Source organism: Vicugna pacos, chromosome 4 (assembly GCF_048564905.1).
Source record: "Vicugna pacos chromosome 4, VicPac4, whole genome shotgun sequence".
In the NCBI taxonomy this organism is placed as follows: Eukaryota; Metazoa; Chordata; class Mammalia; order Artiodactyla; family Camelidae; genus Vicugna; species Vicugna pacos.
The window spans coordinates 61,859,587-61,882,594 of NC_132990.1; the positions used below are offsets into that span (position 1 = coordinate 61,859,587).

The 23,008-nt window shown below is 46.1% G+C and overlaps 1 protein-coding gene across 18 annotated transcripts in view; it reads left to right on the top strand.

Moving 5' to 3' along the window:
* The window catches only part of ZNF618 (zinc finger protein 618), a 347,879-nt gene that overhangs the window by 239,904 nt on the left and 84,967 nt on the right, over window positions 1–23,008 (top strand). Inside the window, exon 1 of one of the 18 annotated variants that reach the window (XM_072959974.1) lies at window positions 2,576–2,651. The exons of the other annotated variants lie outside the window; for them this stretch is intronic. The gene's annotated coding sequence lies outside the window, so the exon portion shown is untranslated. Of the gene's footprint in view, window positions 1–2,575; window positions 2,652–23,008 lie in introns of those variants that run through there. 18 annotated transcript variants of the gene reach the window in all.

The following is a 23,008-nucleotide window of genomic DNA, read 5'->3' on the forward strand; positions in this document are numbered from 1 at the left end:
TGTTTATTGAGGATTTGGTAGAATTTGCCAGTAAAATTAATTGAATATTCCCAGTAATTTTATAATTCAGTTTCTTTCTCTGACTCTTGGTCTATTTAAGTTTTCTATTTCCTTGTAAGAGTCAATTTTGGGTAATTTTTATTATTTAGAAACAGATCTATTTTGTATGCATTTTGAAAAACATTAATAAAATCTCCTTCCTTTCTCCTTCCCTCGCCCTCCTTCTGATTGCAGCTACCTTCCTATTTCTTAATATTTTAAGTTTATTTTTTGTTTTCTTGGCCAGACACAATAAAGGAGCAGAATGAGGTTAGCTGTTTACTGGTAATTTAAAGAATTTGCCCTTGCTTTTATTGTCAAGTCTTTTGTTTTCTATTTCTTCAACTTCTGATTACTTTTGTTCATTTTTTACTTTCTTTTGGTCTATTTTGATTTTTTTCTTCTCTTTTGGGTGACTGGAAGTACCCCGTGGGCTTTGCCGTATAGTACTCTCATTGTTCATTTTTAAATAGTCTGCAGTTTTAATTTCTTTAAAAAAATGCTCCTCTAAATAACCTTTGGGTTACATTTCCAAGTGGTTAAATTTTTTGTGGCTCTCTTTTTGTTTCATTTTTAGTTTTACTGCTTTGTGGTCAGAGAATATGACCTGTATAATTTCTAGCTTAAAAAAAATTGTCGAGGTTTTCTTTGTGGCCTATCACATGATCAGTTTGTAATTGTGCTGTGGATTTTTGAAAAGATATATATTGTTTTATAAGTACATATGAAAATATATCAAATTGACTAATTGTATTTTTCAAGTCCTTTATTGTTTTTTGTTTTTTTTTTTTCAAATTCTCATGAGCTGTCTGTTTCTGGGAAGTATGCTGCAGTCTCCTATTATAACTGATTGGTTTTTACATTTCTCCTTGTATTTTCAGCAGTTTTTGCTCTGTATATTTAATGGATATGTGAAAGTTTATTATTGCATATCCTTTTGGTGGTAGAATTTTGTCTCAATTTAAAAAAATCTTTTTGTCCTTAGTAGTTCTTTTTTCTTGTTTTGCTTTGGGGCCTGGTTACCATTTCTGCTTTTCATTGACATATTCGTGGTGTCTTTTTGTTAATTCCTTATTTTTTGAAAAAGCTTTTTGTTTTAAAATAATGTAAGACTTCACGCGGAATGGCAAGTAGATTGCAGAGAGTTTCCATGTCCCCTTGGCCCAGCTTTCCTCATTGATAACATCTCGTGTCATCATAATCCCTTCTTATCTTAGCCTTTCTGGGTCTTTTTGTTTTAGCTCCTGGCCTACCCTGTGTTACCCATAAATGCGATATCCTCCTTTTTTAGTGGGGGAATTTATGTACCATCCATATCTATCATGTTTGCTTACATTTCAGCTTCCTTCTGCCACCTTATTTTGCTTTTGGTTTTTTATTATGTTTTTTTCCTGTTTTTTGTTGGATTGCCAAAGTTTTCTTTAGTCTCCATTTTTCCTTATTTCCATTTTTTCCTCTCTACCCCTGCTGCTTGAGCCTCCCCCCACCCTGCCCCCATCTTACTCATTTAGAAGTCATAATCTTATTTCTCATTTCTTACTTATGTGCAAATTTTTAACAAACATATTTAAACTTGGGCAAGAATAAATTAGTATCTCTAATTACTCTCAAAGATTCCCTGCCCACACACAAATATTTGACCTTTAGATGCACTTTCCTTATCCTCTCTCTATAATCTGTTCTTGGTTAATATAATATAGACTTTTATTTCCAGCTTAAAAAAAATCTACATTGTGTCTTTAGAAATTACATAAGAGCTGCCTTGAGTGTCACAGCTACATTTTTAGTCACTCTTTAGACTTAATTCTATTTTGTTGAGTTTCTTTCTCTTCCTTTTAAAGTTCTGTCTGATGTCTTCTTTCTTGGATTCATTTTCCTTAATGTTTTTCAGAAAAGGTGTTGGGATGGTACCAGAATCTTTATATATCTGAAGAGGTCATTATTTTTCCTGACACTTGAGTGATGGGTTGGTTTGCAATTGACTTCTTGGTTCAGAGTCCTTGCACTCTTGCCTTCTGCCCTTGATCTTGCAGATGAGAAGTCTGATGCTAGACTGAATCTTGTTTCTCTATAGGTTTCTTCCCTCTGTGGAAGCATTTGAGGATTCCTCTTTGTTCTTGGAGTTGGGAAATTTCATCAAGGTGTGTCTAAGTGTCTTGTTTCATTTCTGCCCCTCAGCATTTGGCTCTTTTGCTCTGAAACCTCCAGCCTTTATTTCTGGTTTGTCCTTCACTCTGGAGAGATAGGTCAATGTTGGGTCTCCATGATAGACAGACAGTGAGGCACTGGCCATCAGATGACTTGGAATGCAAGTGCAGCTGGACAGCTGGTCAACCTTCTACAGACCCCCCATTTCTCACCTGGAAAAGGCAGATAGAATAGCTGCTATCACATAGGGTTGTTGGCAGATGAAATAGGACACAGCTAGGAAAACATTTGGGAGTGTCTGCTTGGAATAAGTCATCAATAATGGGAGCTGCTCTTTCTGTAATTCCCCGGAGGCATCAGAGATTGAGTGGGCTTTTGAGCTGGACTTGAAGAATGGACAAGATAGGATTTTCTCGGAGCCTCAGTCTGTCTACTCAAAATGATGGAGCTTGATAAATTTGGAGGTAACGATTATCTTTTTTTTTTCCTTTTGGTTTGATTGAAGATCATTTCTCACTTTGGAATCTTAAGTCTCTTCTCTTCTTTCTCCTCTCTCCACTCTCTCTTGCTTTGCTTTGCTTTTTTTTTCCCCTATTGTATTTGGTCTTTCTGGTTCATGTTATCTAATTGAAGGCAGAATCCAGGGGTTCAAAAAACCTTTAATTTGCTGAAGAGAAAGGACTGCAGACTTGCCTACCAGAGCCTGTTTTGATGGAGTAAATGAAAAGTTGAATATCCTTGAGCATGATCTGTATCTGATGTGCCCTCTGATGTCTCTTCTTTATAAACTCACCTGTGTGTCCCCTGGTCTTGCATACAGTAGGTGCTCAGCACATGCCTATGGAGCAGATGCTGCATCAGTGCTCTGTTTTTCCTGCGTGGAGAAATGATTGCTTCTCACTTCACTGGGCAGGTGCCCTTTCATTTGCTGTTTTATGAAAGATTTTATTTGTGATTGAATCACAGACAGTTCTCTCAGAAAAACGAGAAGAACTGGTTTAGGACCATTGTGAAACTCCATTTTAATAGCAACAAGACAGGGCTCTGGCAACTTCAAAAAGGGCAATCAAGAAATTCTTGTTTGCTCAACAGAAAGAGCTATTTAGGGTGGTTACAGCAGTTCAGAGCCACTCCAAACTCCATATAATTTTCAACTTCTAATGATTTTTTTGGCCCCTAAGGTAACTGGTGAAAGTGTCATTTATTTATTTACCGGGGTGTTCTAGATTGGTTTCGCCAAGTTGAGTGACTGTCCCAGGCGCATCTGGAAACATCACAGGAGAAATTCAGCTGGGGAGGAGACAAGGCTAGAGGATGATCTTCAACGTGTTTTCTCTGCTCTTGGCTTGGTACACAAAGCAAACATTTTGAGCATCTTTTCTACCTGGCACTGATGAGACAGGAGAGGGAAGCGGGACGGGAATGAATTATTGCAATAGAGTGTGGTGAGTGCAGACTCTACACCCAGCTCAGGGAGGACACGGTTGGATCCAGGGCACTAGCTGTGGACAAAAGAGGGAAGGGCATTCTGAGCATTGGTTACGGCACGACAGAGGTTCCCAAGCAGGTGAGTGCAGTGAGAACGCAGATTGTGTCTGGGCAGGGTGTAGACTAACAGGCAGTGGGGCCGGGAGCCCCTGTGTTCCATCTAAGGGAAGCCATTGCCACTCAGCTACCGCCCGGGGTGGCCAGATCTTCTGGTTTTTTTTTTTTTTAAAAACAGAATCTTCTAACTCTCGAGTTTTATGTAAAATTTCCTCAATTTCAAATTATGGCAACTCATTGAAAAAAATTTAAATAAATTAAACCCCCAAAACACTCATTCCAGGCCACAAGTTTGTGAAATCTGTTCAGGGGATGGAGAGAAGGAAGGATGAAGGGGGTACCTGGCCCCCTGACCTGTGTGCCATCCATTGTCAATGTCAGGGAAGAGAGCTTGGCCTTGAATTTGGAAATGAAGTCCAGTTGACTGGAGAAACTTGATCTTCCTCTGACCTTACTTTACTTTGACTCACAGAGTAGAAGTCAAAGTTTTAGGTTTTTAGGTTTTTGCTTTTTAACTCTCCCCCACCTCCAGGCTAAATCTGGATGGGGAATGTGATGGTGATAGTTGGGGCTGGTTTGCCCCTTAGAACTAGCTTCCTCCTGCCTCCTGCTCCTGCTCCTGCCCTGCACAGTTCAGATCCCACATGGAATTTCTACCCTTCCCACTCTGCTTTTCTGATTTGTTGGATGATGGGGTGAGGGCCAGACATAAGTACACTTTGGGGCCTAAAGTAGCAACAACAGCCATGCATCCTCATCCCCCCTGAAGTAGGAGAATAAATATTTTATTTAAAATTCTTTGTTCTTGAATACATAATAGAGATGTCCAATAGAAATATAATACAGGCTACATATGTAACCTTCAAATATCTAGTAGCCACAACAAAGGGAAAAGAAACAGGTAAAATTCATGTTAGTAATCTATTTTATTTACCCCATTATCTCCAGAATGTTATCATTTCAACATGTAACCAATATAAAAATTCTTATTAAGCTGTTAGACGTTTTTAACTTTTGTGCAAAGTCTTTGAAATCGGTGTGTATTTTCCATGGATGGCTCATCTCACTTTGGATTCACCACATTTCAAAGGCTCGGTCACATGTGGCCAGTGGCCATTGTATTGGACAGTGTGGATGTAACAGGTGCACATAAGATGGTGATACTCCACAGACACAGAAGAGGATACAGGCCAGCTATGAACCAGTTATTTGAAAGGACACTGGATCACGCTTCTCCCCTGCTTGAGCCTTGGTCAGCTCTCCCTTCCCCTAAGGATGGAATTCCACCAGCTTTGTCCTCCCTCCAGCCCCATCTCTCACCTTGCCTCCTTCTGCCCCTTCGGACTAGCCTTCTCTTCTTCCTCACCATGCCGCCAGCCTCTGAACCCCCACACATGCTGTTCTCATTGCCTGAATTATACTTCCTCCCTTTCCCTATGCCTAGCTTACGCCAAACAGACCCTTTTTCAAGTTAAATGTCAATTAAAAAAATTTTTTTTATTGAAGTATGGTTGGTTTACGATGTTGTGTTAATTTCTGGTGTATAGCATAGTGATTCAGTATGCACGTATATATTCCTTTTCATACTCTTTTTCATTATAGGCTGTGAGAAGGTATTAGATATAGTTCCCCATGCTGTACAGGGGACCTTGTGGTTTATCTATTTTATATACAGTAAATGTCCATTTTTCAGGGAGGTCTTTCTTGATCCCCCTACCCCCAACTCCAGGCTAGGTTATGCTTCCCTGTTTGATGCTTTCATGGGAGAGAGAGGGGTCTCTTTCTTCTCAGCACCCAACGCAATCATAATTATCCAGTTATCACTGAGAGAATCTTTGAACTTGTCTCTACCCCATTAGGTCGTGTGCCCCAAGAATTCAAGGACCACAAGTGCTTTGTTTGTTTTTTTAATGCACAGCAGCTCCTATAGTGGCTGCAGGTAATAAATGGTCAATAAATATGAGATGAATGATGCATGGCTGAGATTCAGTCTTGTAGAGTAACCAGGACCCATGGACCCCCAGAGGGCACAGATCCCTAACAGTGAGGCCAGGGTCAGCCCCTGGGGCCAGTTGCTGGACCTCCTGTTTTCTCACCAGCAGAACCAGCCACACTCCCTGTCCCTCTCTTGACTGGCTTTTGGTTGCCTGTAAATTATATTTTTGGTGGCTGTTAATAAAAATATAGGGCTGGGGGAAAAAAAAAAGACTTCTCCTAATAGAATTTTATTAAATGGCACTAGTTTAAAAATGTCTCGTAAAAAGTTAATTAATTTGGGATTTGGGGATGAAAGGCGTGATATAAATGTCAGTTATTATTATTACAATTTCAGCCTCATGCTTATGGTCTTGATCCAGCCCCTGATCTGGAGTTTCTCCTACACCCGGGGACTGGCAGCTCTGCTGAAGTGCCAGAGGCAAATTTGAGCTTTGAGGGTCCATCAGGGACAGAGGGACTTGGCCAAGTTAGGCCATCCTGCCTTTTTATCTAGGATAACGCCAGGCCTTGAGAGCTAGCGCCACTGAGTCAGGGCCAAGAGTGGTTCAGAACAGGACAGACTTGGTGCGCTAGGGAGGGAGCTCCTGGCCAGCCAGGATTGTCAGAGACACATGCCTTAGCCCCAGCCTGGTCACAGAATCTAGTCAAGCTCTCAGAGCTGAGAGATTAGAGCCCACTCTCATGTTACAGAAGGGGAAACTGAGTTTGAAGAGGGGTGGAGGCTTGCCTAGCCCAAGGTCATATAGCAGGTTAATTAAATTTATGGAGGAAAAGGCAGTGAAAGCAATTAGTGAAGTAGGGGAAACCTTCCAAAAAAAAAAAATAATTCAGGCAATTTATAGGTGACAAGTCTAGAAATTGTTTTCCAAGGAAACAGGGAGTCCTGGGACTTCATGTGAGTTCACAGAGGCAGACAGCCCTTCACTCCTTCAAGACACGCCACCATCATTCCCTTGACTGCAGACACGGTACCTAGAGGGAAGGACTCCAGACCTGACCCGGTGTGTAATTACTTACGCGAGGTGGGGGGCAAGCTGGGATGTTAATCATCACAGCCCCTTCCTTACATTTCTCTACTGATTATGGGCTAAGGAGTGAGGATCTGAGTGCTTCCGTTTCCTCATCTCTGCAGTGAGGTATGAAAAAATACCCCTTGCAAGGGTGTGATGGGGCCTGGGTGGGTGGGAGAGTGTGTGCTCATGTGCTGTGTAAGTGGCATTGTGCGGGCCGGGGGTCTTGTGCTCCGAAAGGGAGACACGGGTGGGTGGTTGGTTATCCAGGGGGACCTTCTCAGATGCAGATGCTGTCCCCAAGACGGGGTTCCCGGCCAGGTGCTGTTTCTTTCCAATGATGGGCCCCACCCAGTTCCTCCCTGCAGCCCATGCATTCTGTTTTGCATGGCTCTGGCAAAGCCTGCCTCTTCTTGTTGGTGGTTGTCTAACCCTTGTTCTGTTTTGAGGATTAAATATTGACAGTGCCTCTCCTCTCCCCTTCCAAATGGAGCCCACTGTTTTCCTGTACCGGCCTTCACTCAAACCATGTGAGTAGAGTGTCTGGTTCAGAGCAGGAGCTTGGAGAAGGTTTGTGGATTGAAGGAAGGAAAAAAGCTCGTGCCCATCTGACTCTCCTGCCAAAGAATCTGTCCTGGGGCCTTTTAGTGAATCCTTATCCACCGCTGGGTGGGGATCATCCAGGAAATCTGGGAATCAGAGCTGGATTTGAACCCGGGCTCATCCACTTGAACAAGATACTTCATCTCAGTAATTCTCCATTTCCTCATCTGGACAGCGGAGGTCTAGAATACCTACCCTGAGCATTATTGTAAGGACTAAAGGAGGTGATGTGCGTAAAGTACTTCGTACACTGCCGTACACACAGGAACACTCAGGTGGGGCCAGAGACTACTGTACACTCACGGCATTGACGTGGTTTCCGTGGGGCACCGTCTTGGCCTTCATGGACAGCAAGTTCCCTGATGTGCCCATCAGATCCAGACAGGGCTTGACACAGACTCTTTCGAGAACCTTCCAGTTCCCACGGCCACAGGCTTCCTCGGATTATTAAATGACTATTGAACAGAACCCAGCTGAGTTGAGTTCTGGCCTGTGTAATAAAGCTGGGGGTTAGGCCCTTGGGAGACCCTGTTTGGGACCAGCCCTTCCACGTCCGCCTGGCTGCTCTCTGCAGTTGGAAACAGCCCACATGTGGAAGCTTCTGAGCAGGTCCAAGGTCTCCCAGCCTTATACAAAGTGAAAACAGCCAATGATTGTCTCCACTAGAAAAACAAGTGCCACAGCTCTGTTTTTATGTCTTATTATAAAGAAAACTTTTATTCCCCACCCCTGCCCCTTTCCTCCCTCCATCCCCCAGAAAACCACAGCTACCTCGGACTTTTGAAGGCCTTCAAGCAATGTGGGGAGAAGAGTGAGTCCCAGACACCCCCTTGGCCGCCATCTTGTTGCCCTTGACAAAGAACGTCTGGACGGCTGCTTGTCTTCTGTCAGTCGATGGCGGAGCCAGGCAGATTGCCTGGAAGATGCTGTTGGCCTCTCCAGGAACAGAGGGGCCTCCCCCGCCCCTCATCTTTATTGGATTTCAATGAGTCTTTCTGCTCTGGGTCATATATGCAGTGCAGTCTCATAAGTGGTGCAGTGGAGTTTTTGCTTCCTCAAGCACGCTCCAGTGCCGTTGTCAACCCTGAGTGGAGAAAGTGCAGGAAGTCCAGCAGAACTCACTTCTCTCAGGCAGCCCTGAGGTTTGGAATATGACAGTTCCTGTCTTATAGGCACAGGCTAGTCAGGTGGTGGGGCAGGGAGGGGGGCAAGCAGAGACGGCCTTTCCCAACTGCATGGCACCCGAGTGGCAGTCTTTGCCTGCAGACCCAGATCCTCGCACTTTTCTGTGGACTGTTTCAGAGCTTTAAAGAGAATCGCCGAGGCCCTTCGGGCCTCACAGCTTTGCATTTGTCAGATGAGAGGACGGATCTGAGGAGGCATGTGGTCTTGGGAGTTGGAAGGTTCTAGAAGGAATCGACACCCCCCTCCTCTGACCCTGAAGCTGAGGTGTTTTCAGACCCAAGCTTACTGGATTAAAAGGATACATGTCATTTCATCAACTGGTGGTTGCCAGTTTAGTGCCCACTCTGTGCCAGGTGTTGTGCTGGGAGCCAGCTGTGCTGAGGTGAGCAGGTGGGAGTCCCTGGCGTTGTGGCAGACTTGAGAAGGCAGTGCCCTCCTATGGACAAGAAGTGCGTGCAGCGTCAGATGTGTGTGGTGGCGCTCTCTCTGCACTTACTGGCTTGGTAGGGAAGCGTCCTGCTTTCCTGCCCTTTGGTGGGGGTTGGGGGGAGTGGTTTAAGATGGCCCATTTCCCCCTTCTCCGCAAGATGGGAAACTCGAGGACAGTGGGGCAGTGGATCTCTGCCTGTTTTTCTCAACCTCGCAGTGGCAGAGATCAGGCTTGGATGCAGGCTTCCCCATGCCCAGTCCAGATGTTGTGTTTGATGGGATGGAAGAGAAGGTCCTGGAACTGATCAAGGCCACTGCGGTGCCCGGGAGGTGCCTTGCTTTTGACTTCTGCACTGGACCTTCACTTCCCCACGTGGAGGTAGCTTCTGGTTACTGCAAATTGCTGACTGTGCTTGGAAAAAAAGTCATTAGAGGAGCATTTCCATTACCACCCAGATATGAGGGCTGGGTGTTCACAGTGAAGTCCTGTAGCTCAAGGAAGGGGTCTGGCTGGAAGGGTTTGCTGATGTGCAGAGAACCTTTCTCTCACCGTCCCTGCAGACCGCTTTCCTCTCTGTGGTCTGGAGACAGTCCCTCAAAGGCATTTAGTTCTTTCCCGGCTGATTCCTCTGCATCCCTACCATACAGTCTTCCAGCTTGAATGCCTCTGTTGTCGGGGTGCTCATTCCCCTCACTTGTCCTCTGTCCCTGGAGGAAAAGTTCCTCTTCACCCTGAGCTCAGAGCTACCTCCCTCTGACTTCTGTCCTCAGGGCCACAGAGCCGTGGGCTCCCCCAGCACAGGACCACCCTCCTGGAGTGAAGGCAGTTCTCTGGTCCCACACAACCCAGCTCTGGCAGCCGCCATCACACTGGCTCCACCCGGGACAGTACTGCCCGCCAATGTGTAAGTGTGTCACTGCCAATAATAGTGCAAAGGCTCCAAATCCGAGGGCCTTTCTAGGATCGTTTCCTGATTAATTAGGTCAGCGTCTCCAAAATCAATTTCCAGGGAAGGCGCGCCGCCTGGTAGCGCCGTTCCCCGCCCAGCCGGGCGAGGGAGTTGGCGCGGGAGGCAATTCCCTGGCCTCTGGCACAGTTCAGGCCTTGTCTCTACCTGGGCAGAAAGTCACATTACACATCTCTTCTGTGATTATCCTGACTTGTATTTTATCTGCCCTCCCCCTCAAATCTTCCATTAAACCCCCGTAGATCCCGCTTCAAACAGGCAATTAGACTAACAACGTAATTATATCCCTCAATGCTAATTGTAACTGGTTTTAGGGAAAAACAAAGAGAAAGAGGCTTCAAAATCTCTGGAAACTGAAAGCAGCTGTTGAAATTTCCAGGTATTTCTTGTCCCTGTGTGTTTCTTTGAGAGCCCCGGTGGCTGGCAGGCTGGTGTCTGCGTCCACTAGCTCTGCGTTTGGCCCAGATCACCCTCAGGACAAACTTTGGCCTGTCTCCACTCTCCTGAGCACGTGCTTGTGGCATCCTGTTCCTGCCCTGTGCTTTCCTGTCCCTCTCTGCTGCCCCTGGCTCTCACTTCTCCGACTATCTCAACCTTTTTTATACTCTCAGAGCCACTGAGAAAGGGAAGGAGGAAACAGGCAAGGAGGTTGCAGGTTTGGGGGAAATGACATTCCTTCCTGCTCTTGCCAGCGCTCCATTGTCCTCAGTAGCCATGTGCCACTGTGAGTCTCTCTTAGGGAGACTGGGAAAGGCTGGGAAGAGCTGGACTTGGTTCCAGGGATTGATCTTGTCATGTGACAAGGATGCTATGGAGAGACATCTCCTGCCGCCCTGCCCATTCTCAGCATTTTCTGGGTCTCCTCTCTGGGCAAGGCCCTGTGCTCAGTGGTGAACAAGCATTGGTCTCTGCCTGGGGGCCACCCATGGCCTGGGGAAGGAGGCAGGCAGGTAGGTAATTGAGTAGTGGGGCCATTGGAAAGAGTGTACACCAGAGGGGATCCAACCCAGCCTTGGGTGGCTGGGGGGGAGAGAGAAGTGGAGTAAGGCAGGGTGGGGATGTCGAGGAGTTTCCTGGTGGAGGTGATGTCTGCGATGAGACTTGAGGGATGGGGAGCTGAGTTAGCCGGGCAGTGAGCTTGCGGAGCAGGTGCAGGAACCCTTGTGTGGTCGGAGTATTAGGTGTGAGAATTGCGGTGGTGGGAGCTGGGGAGGAATGTGGTTTTTGCCTTGGAAGGAAAAGGGGGAGTCTGTGAAGGGTTTAAACAGGCATGGCAGGATCATATTTGTATCTTATAAAGACCATGCAGGCTACAGGTGGAGGCTGTTGGATTGGAGGGCCTTGAGTGGAGGCTTAGAGACTTTTGAAGAAAGCCTGGGTGAATTTTTTTTTTGAGTGCTAACTGCCCAAGTATCTGATGGGAATGGACTGGGTATCATGTGCGACTTCGAGGTGGTCATTTAACTTCTCTGAGCCTCCCTTTCCTTGCCAGATTAAAGCAAGGATAGCATATTTACCTTTCCACGTTTGGGGCATGTATGGGAAATAAAGGCTGTAAAGGTCCTGGCTTTATACTTGGCATTGAGTGGACATAGAAGCAGTACTTTTGAATAGGGAGCATGTACCAGGGTGGCCTGGGACACTTTCCAAAATGTACGTACCCCTCCCCCATCAACTTGCATTTCCTGAGGACAGGAACTCGGGCAGTTACATGTTGTTGGACTCCTCTTAAGAACCCCAGCAGCACGTGATGGCTTTTCAGTTCTCAGGACTTTTCCTATCTCAGGAGCCGAGTCCCCAGCCTTGGCCTCTCATGCCTCAGAACAGATTCCTGGTTCTGTGTCATTTTTCTTTTCTCAGAAACAGGGTCTCCCAGTTTGACAATTGAGTGTGCCGACACCGTTTCCCTTAGGGTGGCCGTAACACGTGGTGCCACTTCGGAGCCTGGAGTGGAGACTTTGTCGCCTTTCAGACATCGTTGAGCTTGGAGCCCCACTTTCTTCCAGTAAATGTTTTTAAACTTTCGTGGCACCCAGTTTGGACCATGAAGTCTTAGGTATTTGGCCCTGGGTTTGCCATCAGTTATGTGGATGGGGTGTTTTCATTAAAATTTCCATTAACTGTTTTTTTTTTTTCATTTTCTTAAGCCAGTGAGCAATTTATAGATTCATTAACTTTTTACTACACTTGTAAAGCCAGGAAGAGGGGAAAAAAGGAAATGAAATATTTGGCCCGCAACATTTCGTGAAAAGATGGCAGCCCTTAAATATGGAGAATGAAAAAGATGGATGATTAGAGCTGGTCTGAACAAGTGTTAGCAAGGCACAGGCTGTGATCTTCCCAAAGAATCCAGAACTGGGCATCCTGGCAAGGAGTTATCACCCCTTTCATCTCCTCCCCTCTCCTCAGAGCTGACCCATCCTTTTGCTTGTAACCACTGATTGTTTTTTTCACCAGATGGCTGTCCTCTCTCTGATGACACACCTCCCCCGGGGAGCTCACCACTTCTGGGTAAACTATGTGGCTCTGAGTGTATTTCCTTCTGTTGTGCAATCTGACTCCTTATAGCTCTCTCATTTCTTCATTTGTGTGTGTTGGGGGCAGGGTATTAGGTATGGTACAGTGGTTGAGTGCATGGGCTTTGGAGCCAGACAAACCTGGGTACAGATTTGCTTACTAGCTGTGTGATTTTGAGCAAGTAACTGTACCTCTCTGAGCCTCATTTTTCTTTATTGATAAAATCACACTAGTATTAGGAACTCTGGGAAGGACCAGAAAAGTGGCAACAGTAATCGTCACTGTACACATAAGTAGTGAGGATAAAATGATGAGGTGGTTTACTAAAGATGCCCGACTTCCATTCATAGTCTAGACTGTGCCATACGGTTGGACTGTTCATCTCCCAACATTCTCACTGGCAAGTCACTTTGCCTCTGTTTTCCCAGTTGTAAAGTGGATGAATAATCCCTAGTTAATGATGATGTTGGGTGACTTCACACACATTGAATGAGCCTTTTAGAGTCGCTGGCACATCATAGTATCTCAATACACACTAGCAGTTAATATAGTTTTTGTGGCTGCAATTACATACGCTGTAAAAACCTCACTGTCAGGGTCTGCTGTATTAAAAAGACAATAGACTTACAGATTATCTCCCCCACACTCTCTTAGAGAAAGTCTCAGTGCTTCAAGGTACTCTCCAGATCATCTTGCTCAGCTCCCAGGTAGAGCTTGAATGCCCTGAGTGCTTCCCAGTGGATGGGTGTGTACCTGGGCCCAGCAGCCAGCTTGTCTGCTCAAATGGCCACATCCTCAGAAGACAGAGTGTAGATGCAGGTCTTCGTAGAATCACAGGCCTTCAGTCTGGGGAAGGGTAGCATCTTAGGAAATCTCCTTGTCCAGATATCTGCCTTTATAGATGTGCAGCATAGATCTTTTAAAGTATAGTGAGTTCTTCCTTAGACGTATTAATGATGGAAAGTTAAGCAGGAAGGAGGGGGGAAAATCATCTATTTTTGACCCATTCAGGGCAAGGGCTTTTTGGCATTTTCTATATATACATACAGTGTTTATATAATGCCATATGTATATGGTTTTGATTCTGTTCTGGTCATTTCACGTTAGTACATAGTGTTTTTCATGTAGCTTTCCACCATTCATGAACATCCATTTTAATAGCTTTGTAAGTAGATATTTTATTTACATCGTTGTGTGTTATAAGTAATGCCATGGACATCTTTTGCACAAATCCTTTTCTTTCTTTTGTACAGTATTGATAGAATTTGTTCCCCAACTTCGTCAAAGGATGTGGGAGTTGGTAAGTTGGTTGTGACAGTGTGCCAAGTTAAAATTAGAGAAAAGCAGCAGTGATTGTGACAGCTGAGGGCTAACAGCTGCTTTAGAGATTCTTTAGAAGAACCCCACTTGGGACAGTTGATCTGTCAGGATGCTGCCTTCTCATCCTCGGTCATAGTTGGGGTAGGTAGCTGATGACTTGTTTTATTTGCCCAAAGAGCTTGGGCCAAGCCATGAACTAACTGGTGGCTAGAATATTGGTTTTTACATGCCTGGCTTAGAACATATATTCAGTGTCCATGATTACAGAGTTCCATACTGGGCCTAGCAAAGGGCTAGGCCTGATAATGCTAACACTGGGAAAGGGGTTTGCAGATTGCGTTAAAATACATGTGACCTCACACATTTTACTTTCATTCTGGGCCTTTATTTTCCCTCTGTGCCTTCTGACTTGAGAGACTGTGCATTGATGAGGAAGTACTGTTGTATTTTGTGTACTGAAAGTGTTCCCTAATGAAGTCAATCAGGAAAGAGGATTCAGGCCTAGTTTTGAATAAAGTGTTGGTGGTTGCTTGGTACAGGGGAGGTCAGTGCTTTGGGTAGACTTCTGAGAATCATATAGTGTCTTCAAATACCTCCTCTTAACTGTAAAGTCATTTGACTTTCTTTTCTATAGTTCTCCAGTTTTAATGAAATGTAGACATTTTCCATATTCTACTGCTTTGGCTGTCAAGTTTGCTGACTATAGATGTACTGGGTTAACTTTTTGAAATGAGTTTAGCAGTAATGGAGAAATAATAATGACAGTAAAAATGAAGACAATGGTAGCCATTACTTACATAGCACTTAGTCTGTGCTGGGAACGCTTCTAAGCACCTTATGTTTATTAATTTATCACTTAATGATTTCATCAAATCAGTTCATTTCATGGAAGAGAGGCAAGACATGGGATCTTGGACAAGGAGACTGGAGCCAGGAGACAGAAGGAGCTCAGCATTTGTCTTGGAAGAAGACTTGTGTTTGAATCTCGGCCCTGCCAGTAACTAGTGACTTTGGGCAAAGTCACTTAACCTCCACTCACTCCTTTCTGAAATGGAAATCATGACTCTTAAAACCTTGTAAAGAATTAAATGAAATAATTGATGTAAAAATCCCATCTACCACTACACAAATATGGAGCATTGCTAGAAAATGTTATTCCTCACTCCAGACTCAGGATTCTGGGAACCTGGGTCATTTTCCCCTTTCAGGATACTGTGTAGACGCTTTCTATGCATTGGGCTCTGTGGTAGGCACTGGGGAATCCGGAGGCATGGCCCCTGCCTGGGGAAGATGTATGGTCCAGCTGGGAAGACGGGTCATAAAAAGATGACTGAGTGTACAGCCAGTTGATCAATACCATTTGAATGGCGCAGGCAATAAGTGCTTTAAGAAAACAGAGGAGGGAGATCGGCCCTGTGGCTTGAGAGAAGTGGGAATGGAGCTTTCAGTGAAGGGGAAGGGCCCTTTCTTCCTTTGTAGATCATAGTTTGAAACTAAGCCTTTAGCAACAGCCAGGGACACAGAGGTTCACAGGATTGAGTCTGCGCCCTGTGGGATAGGAACATTCTTGTCTTTTATGGTGCAGTTCACACCCCCCGCCATAGAGCTCTAGTGTGGATCTGGAATGGCCTTGAAGGTGGAAAGTTCTGGGGCCCAGGATTGTTTCCGCCTCAGCCTGCCCAGCTGGCATCAGACTTGGGTACCTCAGAGCCTCCACTCCTGATCCCCATGAACATAGTGTTCTGGATCTGGTCAGGGGATGCTTTTAGAGTATCCACTGGGTGCTTGGGTCTTCTGAGTGATAGGGTGGGGCCAACTAGCCTTTCACGTTATAAGGTTTTTATCAGTAAACTCTCAGGAAAGGCTGGGAGCAAAAATACAGTGGAAGGCCATTCAGGCATCCCACGTGGTGGGACACTGGAACTGATGGCCAGGCTTCCATTTCTCGGACTTTCAGGGTCCTTTCAGCTCTGAGCTGTGACTGTTGGCTATTACAGAAGACAGTGCAGTTCAAGGGAAGACAGTCCTTGCCTTGAGGAAGTTGCAAGTCTAAACAGGGGAATGGGACCCAGGTGGACCTCTTGGTGAGCTGTGCAGGACACTGCCATCGAGTGGTTTCAGCCCTCTGGTTTTCTGATCTGAATTGATCAGCTATTGATTGGACCTCAGTTCCATCTCTTTCTTTCCCCTGAGTGCTCTGAATTGCAAGGAACTACATTTCCCAGATGCCCTTGCCCTCTGGCCTTGGAATGGTTTAGCCAGAAGGCTGCACAGCAGGGACACTGGAAGGTGGAAAGAAGGGAAAAGCTCAGGGTATATCTCTTCACTCATCTCTGCCTCTCCTGCTGTTTTCTTTGTAGCTCCAGCCTCTCCCTCTCTGGACCACTCCCACTGGGCAGCTCTTGCTCAGTTGCCTCAACTCTGTTCCTTTCTCTCTCTCTCCAAGCCTCGAGGTGGTAGCAACAGCTCCTTGCATGCTAATCCTTGGTTGCCTTTCTACCCTCTGTATGACTTCTCAGCCCATTCATCGCCCGAGTACTCAAATCCCTGTGTTAAATTGCCTCCATTTTAAAGACCTAGAGTGGCTTCTCTTTTTTCTGGCCCAGACCCTGAAGGATGCAACACCCAAATCAGGTCCTGTAGAGCCTTCAGCTCTTCTCACTCTGAATAATCCATGGAAGCCATTGTGAGATAATGGCTGCTCTAATGAGATCAGGGTACCAGATTGGTACTACCCCCACCGCCCCACAAAGAAAACAGAACTGTAGAATAATTTCAAAATAGTCTGGCTGTCTAGATTTCTCAACAGGCATCCATTGGGATGTGTAGAATTACAATCTTTCTTTTCTTCACGGGCCTCTCATTTTGTAGGAAAGTGGGTGACTCTTTCCTTTCCAACTGTGAGAAGAACTATTTTGATTTTTTCAAAAAAAATTATGCAGTCATTCTCCCCCTCCCCCTCTTTGCCTGGGCTGTTGATCTTGTGATATATTTATAGAGATTGTGGCTGGCTGACCAGGAGTTATTTTGCAATAGGAATTTGTAAGATTTCTACTTTGAGTATGTGTTCCAGACTTTTCTTCCTTTAAAAAGAAAAAAAAAATTTCTTGGAGCATCTACTTTGCCCTTCTGTAATTATTTCTCTTCCACAACCCAAGTAAGCCCTGTGTTTTATGCAGACTTTTTTTCTGTGTGTTTCTTTTGTCTCTGGTCTCCTCTCTTCTTTGGTGTCTCTTTTTACTCCAGATTCTAAAAGGCCATGGCTCCTTCTTCATGTAGGAATGTTTTTGCAAATGATAATGTGGTGACTGGAAAAGAGGTGCTTTGGGGGTCAAGAGACCTCAGTTTCTCTATCTGTAAAAGGAGAGTGTCTGGCTAGAGGGGGAAAGCTTGCAACCGTCCCTAGCTTTACCATGCCCACTGCAGACATCAATAATCAGTCACAGCACTCTTCCTACCTGACCTCTCATGCAACCCCAGAATCCTTCTGAACACATTGCCCCAGGCAGCCATAACTAGTTGATTAGAATTGGCACTGAAAATAGCCTGTCTGCCATTCTTTGGCTAGATGATTCTCTAGACCCCACTCAACCACAGCGGTTCTCTAAGTACTGGCAGTACAATTCCTTCATTCTTTTAAATCAGTCGACTGACCTTTATTATACTCTTCTGTATACAGCACAGCGCTGGGTGCTGTGGAGCACGTAGACGCTCTAAAAAGCTCGCCACCCTCCTGGAACTTGCAGTTTGCTGGGGAGCAAGGCTGCAGAGAGTGGTGATGTTCCCAGGTATGCTCAGCCGTGCCCTTGGTGCTGTTGAAGGTTGTCCCTGTGGTCAGGGCGGACTTCTTGGAGCAGGGCCTGGGGTCTAGCCGGTCAGAGTGGAATACAATCTAGTCAGTGGCACAGGATGGGGAAAACCAAACAACAGAATCTGCAAGTTTCAGAACTGGGAAGATCCTCAAAGCTCATCTGGTCAGAACTCTCCAGTTTATAGCTAGGGAAACTGAGGCTCAGAGGTAGGAAGGGACTTGTCTGAATTTTAATAAATGACAATTATATACCTAAAGTTTAATAAATGATCAATCATTTTAATAAATGACATTTATTTCTGTAGCTAATACTTACATAGCACTGCTATGTGCCAGGCATTATTTTGAGAGCTTTATGTATATTAACTGATTCAGTCCTAAGTAACCTTGTGATGTGAGTTCTAGTATCTTCCCTATTTGACAGATGAGGAAACTGAGGCTCAGAGAGCTGAGTGGTTTACCCAGGGTCGCATGGCTTGTCAGTGGTGAAGTCAGGATTTCAACCCAGGAACTCCTGAACCTAGTAAATCCGGCTGGAGTCATCAGAATATGTTGTTCTTGTTTTTCTTTGTTTTTGTTAATTTGTTTTTTTACTGTATTAATTTTACTTGCTGCCATCATTGGAACCATGATGATGTCACCCAGATCTGTCTGTGCTCATCAGTACTGGCAGCACCAGCTGAGAATGTTACAGACTTTATACTTTTTTATCTGCCCAGCAGCTGAGTTTTGTGGGGATTTTATGTACAAGGAAACTGAGGCCGCGAGAGGGGCCGTGACTTGAGGCAGGTCACACAGAGCTACATAGTGGCGCAGACAGAATTTGAAGTCAGGTCTGCCTGACTGCAGATGTCAGAGTTGGAAAGTTCCTGTGAGGCCATCAGTTCAGCAACCTCATTGGACAGGTGGGCAGATGGAGGGCCAGAGATGGCCTCTGCCCGTGGTCCCAGGGCTCCCCTGGCTGCGGGGCTGCTGCCCCTCCCTGGGGGCTGTCCCGGCGTGCCCACATCACCTGGGCCATGTCAGAGGAGGCTCACGCTCTTTACTTTAGTCCCTTTGAAGAGGTTTGAGATCCCCTTACTTACTGCCTGACTTAAAAATACCTAAGGGGTTGACTTTTAAAAACTGTCCCCTGATTCTGCAATTCTGGGTTCACCACTTTGAAGCTTGCAACCCTCTCTGTATTTATAATACGTTTTTTTTCCCATGAAGCAAAAACGTTTTTTTTTTTCTTACCCACCCCCCAACTTCCTGCTGATCTGAAGCGAATATTTATCACATATTTAATGAGTAATCTGAGTCTTGGCTTGGTGAGGCTGTACCAGGACATGGTTTATGGCTGATCTGGTTTTAACTCGCTCCAGGCAGTTTTCCCTAGAGTTTTCTGTAAAATCATAAACCTGGAGAGAGAATTTTTGTGGAATCCAGTCACATGACTTGCTCTTTTGTAAATTGAGAGATTAACTGTGTGACTGTAAAGAACTGAGATGCATTTCTTTTTTCAAAAGAAAACAAACAGAGCAGCATTTATGCACCCAGAGGAGCGTGTCCTCTCTTAAAGACTGGGAAAGTCGCTCCCCAAGGTCAGCCGCCTGAGCCTTGGAGCGGCATGGCAGAGGGTTTGAGAACATGGACTTGAAATCAGAGCACTGTGTTGGATGCCAGGCTGAGCCTCTTCCCAGCTGTCCCAGCACCCTGCGAGCTCTGGGTCCTCGTCTGGACAGCGGGGCTGGGGACGGTCCCTACTGCTTATGGTGGTCAAGGAGTTTAAATGAGATGATGCCGCCGATGCCCACACCCAGCGTTGGCATACTGGAGGTGCTCAGTAGATGCTGGTGGTATCCCCGTTTGAGGCCCTTTGTGCTGGACTAATAATGCAAGCTGACTTACTATGTGGATGTAAAGGTCCTGCTCTAAGCATGTGACTGATTAGCTTACTTCGTCCTCACAACAGGCTGTGAGATGGTCATTAGCATCATTCCCATTTTGCAGAGGAAGGAACTGAGGCACTAAGAGGTCAAATCACATGCCCAATGTCCAGCTAGCAAGTGGCAGGGCTTGTGCTCCACCTGCCTCCCCGTGACTACCACCCCTGCTACTGGGTTCCTTCTTCTTGGTTTAGCCTTAGAGCCTGAAGGCCTTTTGACCCCTGGTCCTGGGTAGGGAAACCAGGGCTCGCCTTGCCTTAGCTCAGGCCTCAGCTGACCCTCCCTGGATGCTGGTATCAGCTCTTTTGCAGACAGAGTTCTGACCATGCTTCTCCCCTGCCAAAACTTTTTATATTGGTTGAAGAGTAGAAGGGAGCTCTCTGCAGTTTCTCTGCAACCCTCTTATAAATGTAAAATTATTTTAATATAAAAAGTTAAAAAAAATAGAGAAGTGGGTATAGCTCAGTGGTAGAACGCCTGCTTTAGCATGCACAAGGTCCTGGGTTCAACCAATCCCCAGTACCTCCATTACAAAGAAACACAAAAAACAACACTCAAAAACAAAACAAAACAAAAGAACCAGTAACCTTACTGGGCATGACCCCAGCAACAACCTGACACTTTTTGTTGCAACCTTAGTGATCCAGCCCAGCTGGGCAAACAGAATTTACACTGATTAAGCAACAGGAACTAACCTAGACCTTTAGACCCATGTATGGACTGTGGGCTCCAATTGTGGTGGCATCCGGCACTCTGGGATGAGAACGAGGCTTGTGGACTGGGTGGTGAGTCCCACATGGCAGCCCACGGGAGGCTACCGCTCTTCCTCTCTGAGGCCAGGGCTCCCCCTTCTAAGGCCCATCACTCAGGCTCTAGGTGTGGAAGTAGATTCATCTTTTACTCCTGTCCCTCCCAGGAGCCAAGCTCTGTGCACAGAAGAGACTTGGCCCTCTGCACACAGTCCAAGGCTGGCAGTTCTACAGCAGCCGCAGTGGTGTATTTATTTTTAAACCCATCATTTATTGAGTAACTACTGCATGCCAGCTCCACCCGGGGTGCCTTCTGCACACTAGCTTAGGTCATCTTGGTCTTTCCCAACAGCTCTAGGTCCTGGAGCTTTCTCTCCTCCACCGCCATCACCAAACCATCATCATCTCTTCCCTGGGAGGTGATCATGGCCTCTATATTGGGCTCCCTGCCTCCACGCTGCAGACAGCAGTTGCTTTCAGAGGTGCACCTGCCTTCTGGGTGGCCTGTGAGCCTTGGAGTAAAGCCGAAACTCCTTAGCCTCGTTTTCAGGTGCTCAGGAATTACCAGCTGTTGATGGCGACAACAAAGACAGTGATGACGATGATGGTGATGATGTCAGTGTGAGGGTCCTGCTCCAGCCTGCTTGGCTGCCCACCAGAGATGAGTACAAGGAGAAGAATCTGCCCGTACTTGGAAGCTCATGAAACAGACCATATGCTGGTTCCATTCCTAGGAAGCCTGCATGTATTGCTTGACATGTGTCCTCAGATAGCAAAGGCTTGAGGAGGGGCAGAGGGCATCGCACCCAAAAGGAATAGACACTGGTCATTTCCCATGGGTTTCTGTTGTAATTGGAAACATGGCCAGTCAGTGAGGTGTCTCCCCTCAGCCTCTGGGCTCTGGCCTGGGATCTGGTCACGAGTTCCTTGTGTGAGCCTGACCATGTCAGTGGGCTGGTCCCTTCCTCCAGAGGTGGAGGCCCCCAGAGAAAGCTGTAGCCCTGCAGGGTTCAGGGACCCAGGCGTCCAGCTGGGCAAGATGGCACCCTTCTCCTTGCTCTCTGGCACCCAGCTGTGTTCACTTCATTTGTGTTAGATTTTACATCCCCACCGTTGAATAAGAGGGCATCTGTGTGCCCTGTTCCAGCATCCCTCCCTCAGGAAAGCCCTTCCCCACCCTGTAGTCTCTTTGGATCCTGTTGTCAAAGATATTCATGGAACCCACTCCTTTCTCTTCAGAGCACATCTCTCATTGGTAATTATAAATTGATAGTGTGAAGTAAGTAATCACTGTCCGTCTCCCCCACTGTTCTTAATGCTGTTATGTCCCCAGTAACTACCCTGGTGCCCAGCACATAGTAGGCACTTACTGGGTAGTATTCGGGTGAATGAATAAGGAACCATGTCTGATTCATCTTAGCAGACCCCCAAGGCTTTGATCATAATCGCCCATTTATAGCCTGAACTCTGTACATTTCTATCAAAAAATGGTACCAACCCACTGCGTTCCAGTTCTTTTTAACCCAGTGTTTTCTGGCAGCCTCCACTTCATTCCTCAAGCTTGGAGCCCTGAACACTCATTCAGGCTTTGAGTAACCATGTTCAGTTGGAGAGATAAATACAAAATTAAAGCCAAGTACCACATGCTAGAAACATATCATTGAATGTGATCAAAGAAGGAAGGGCTAATTAGGGAATTTATAATATATTTAATTCCCTGGGAATGGAATCCTCTTTGATCTTGTGAAGCATTTGTTCAGTGTTAGTGTAGTCACTGTCACTGAGTGTTTTTCAGGAACACCTGGTAAGTAAAAGTGGGAACCACCTGTGCTTGAATTGGGGTCCTGTGATTAGATAGGGAAAGAGTTCATCTGCATTGTTTGGGGCCAAGTTTGATTCATTGGTTCTAGAGATGAAGGACCAAGTGTGTGGAGGAAATGGCCATGGACTTAGGGTGAGAAGACAGTCTGAACCCTGGCCAAGCCATTGGCCAGCTGTGTGACCTTGTGCAAATCACTTGGCCTCTCTGGGTGCTTGGGTAATTCTTGGTCAAAGGGGGATAAACTGCGGTGTCTTCTTCATGGGCTTATTTGGAAAATTCAATGCAGTGTAACAATCTATAAAGTGCTGCACTGATGACCGATACTCTCAGAGAGATGCAATTCCATTCTTCTTGGTGCTGAGACCCAAGAATTTTGGATTCTTCCAATGCTTCGTTTTTCTCATACTCCACATCCAGTTCATCAGCAAATCCTGTTGATTCTACCCTCCATTATATTCAGAACCAAGTGCTTCCTCAGTTCCCTCGCTGCCACTCCCCTGGTCCCAGCCACCTTCATCTTTTACCTGGGCTGTTACAGTAACCTCCTCACCAGCCTCCTGCCCGCCTCCACCCTTGCCCCGTCGTCTATTCTCAAACACAGCAGCCAGAATGGTCTTTAAAAAAGAAATCAGATTATGTCACTCTGCCAAAGCCTTCCAGTGGCTCCCCAGAGTAAACGCCAAGGCCCTTCAGTGGCCTACGAGGCTCTGCACGACTGCCCTCCTCTCGTCCTCACTCTCTCTGCCCCAGACACACTGGCATCCTTGCTGTGGTTTAGCACACCAGCCACACTCCTGCCCTTGGGTCTGCCCACTGGCCATTCCCTTCTCCCCATCCCCCTACCTTCTGTTGTCTGCCCAATGATACCTACTCTGAGCACCTTTTCCAAAATTGCAACCCACGGCTCCTCCCTTGGCCCAGCATTCTGATCACCTC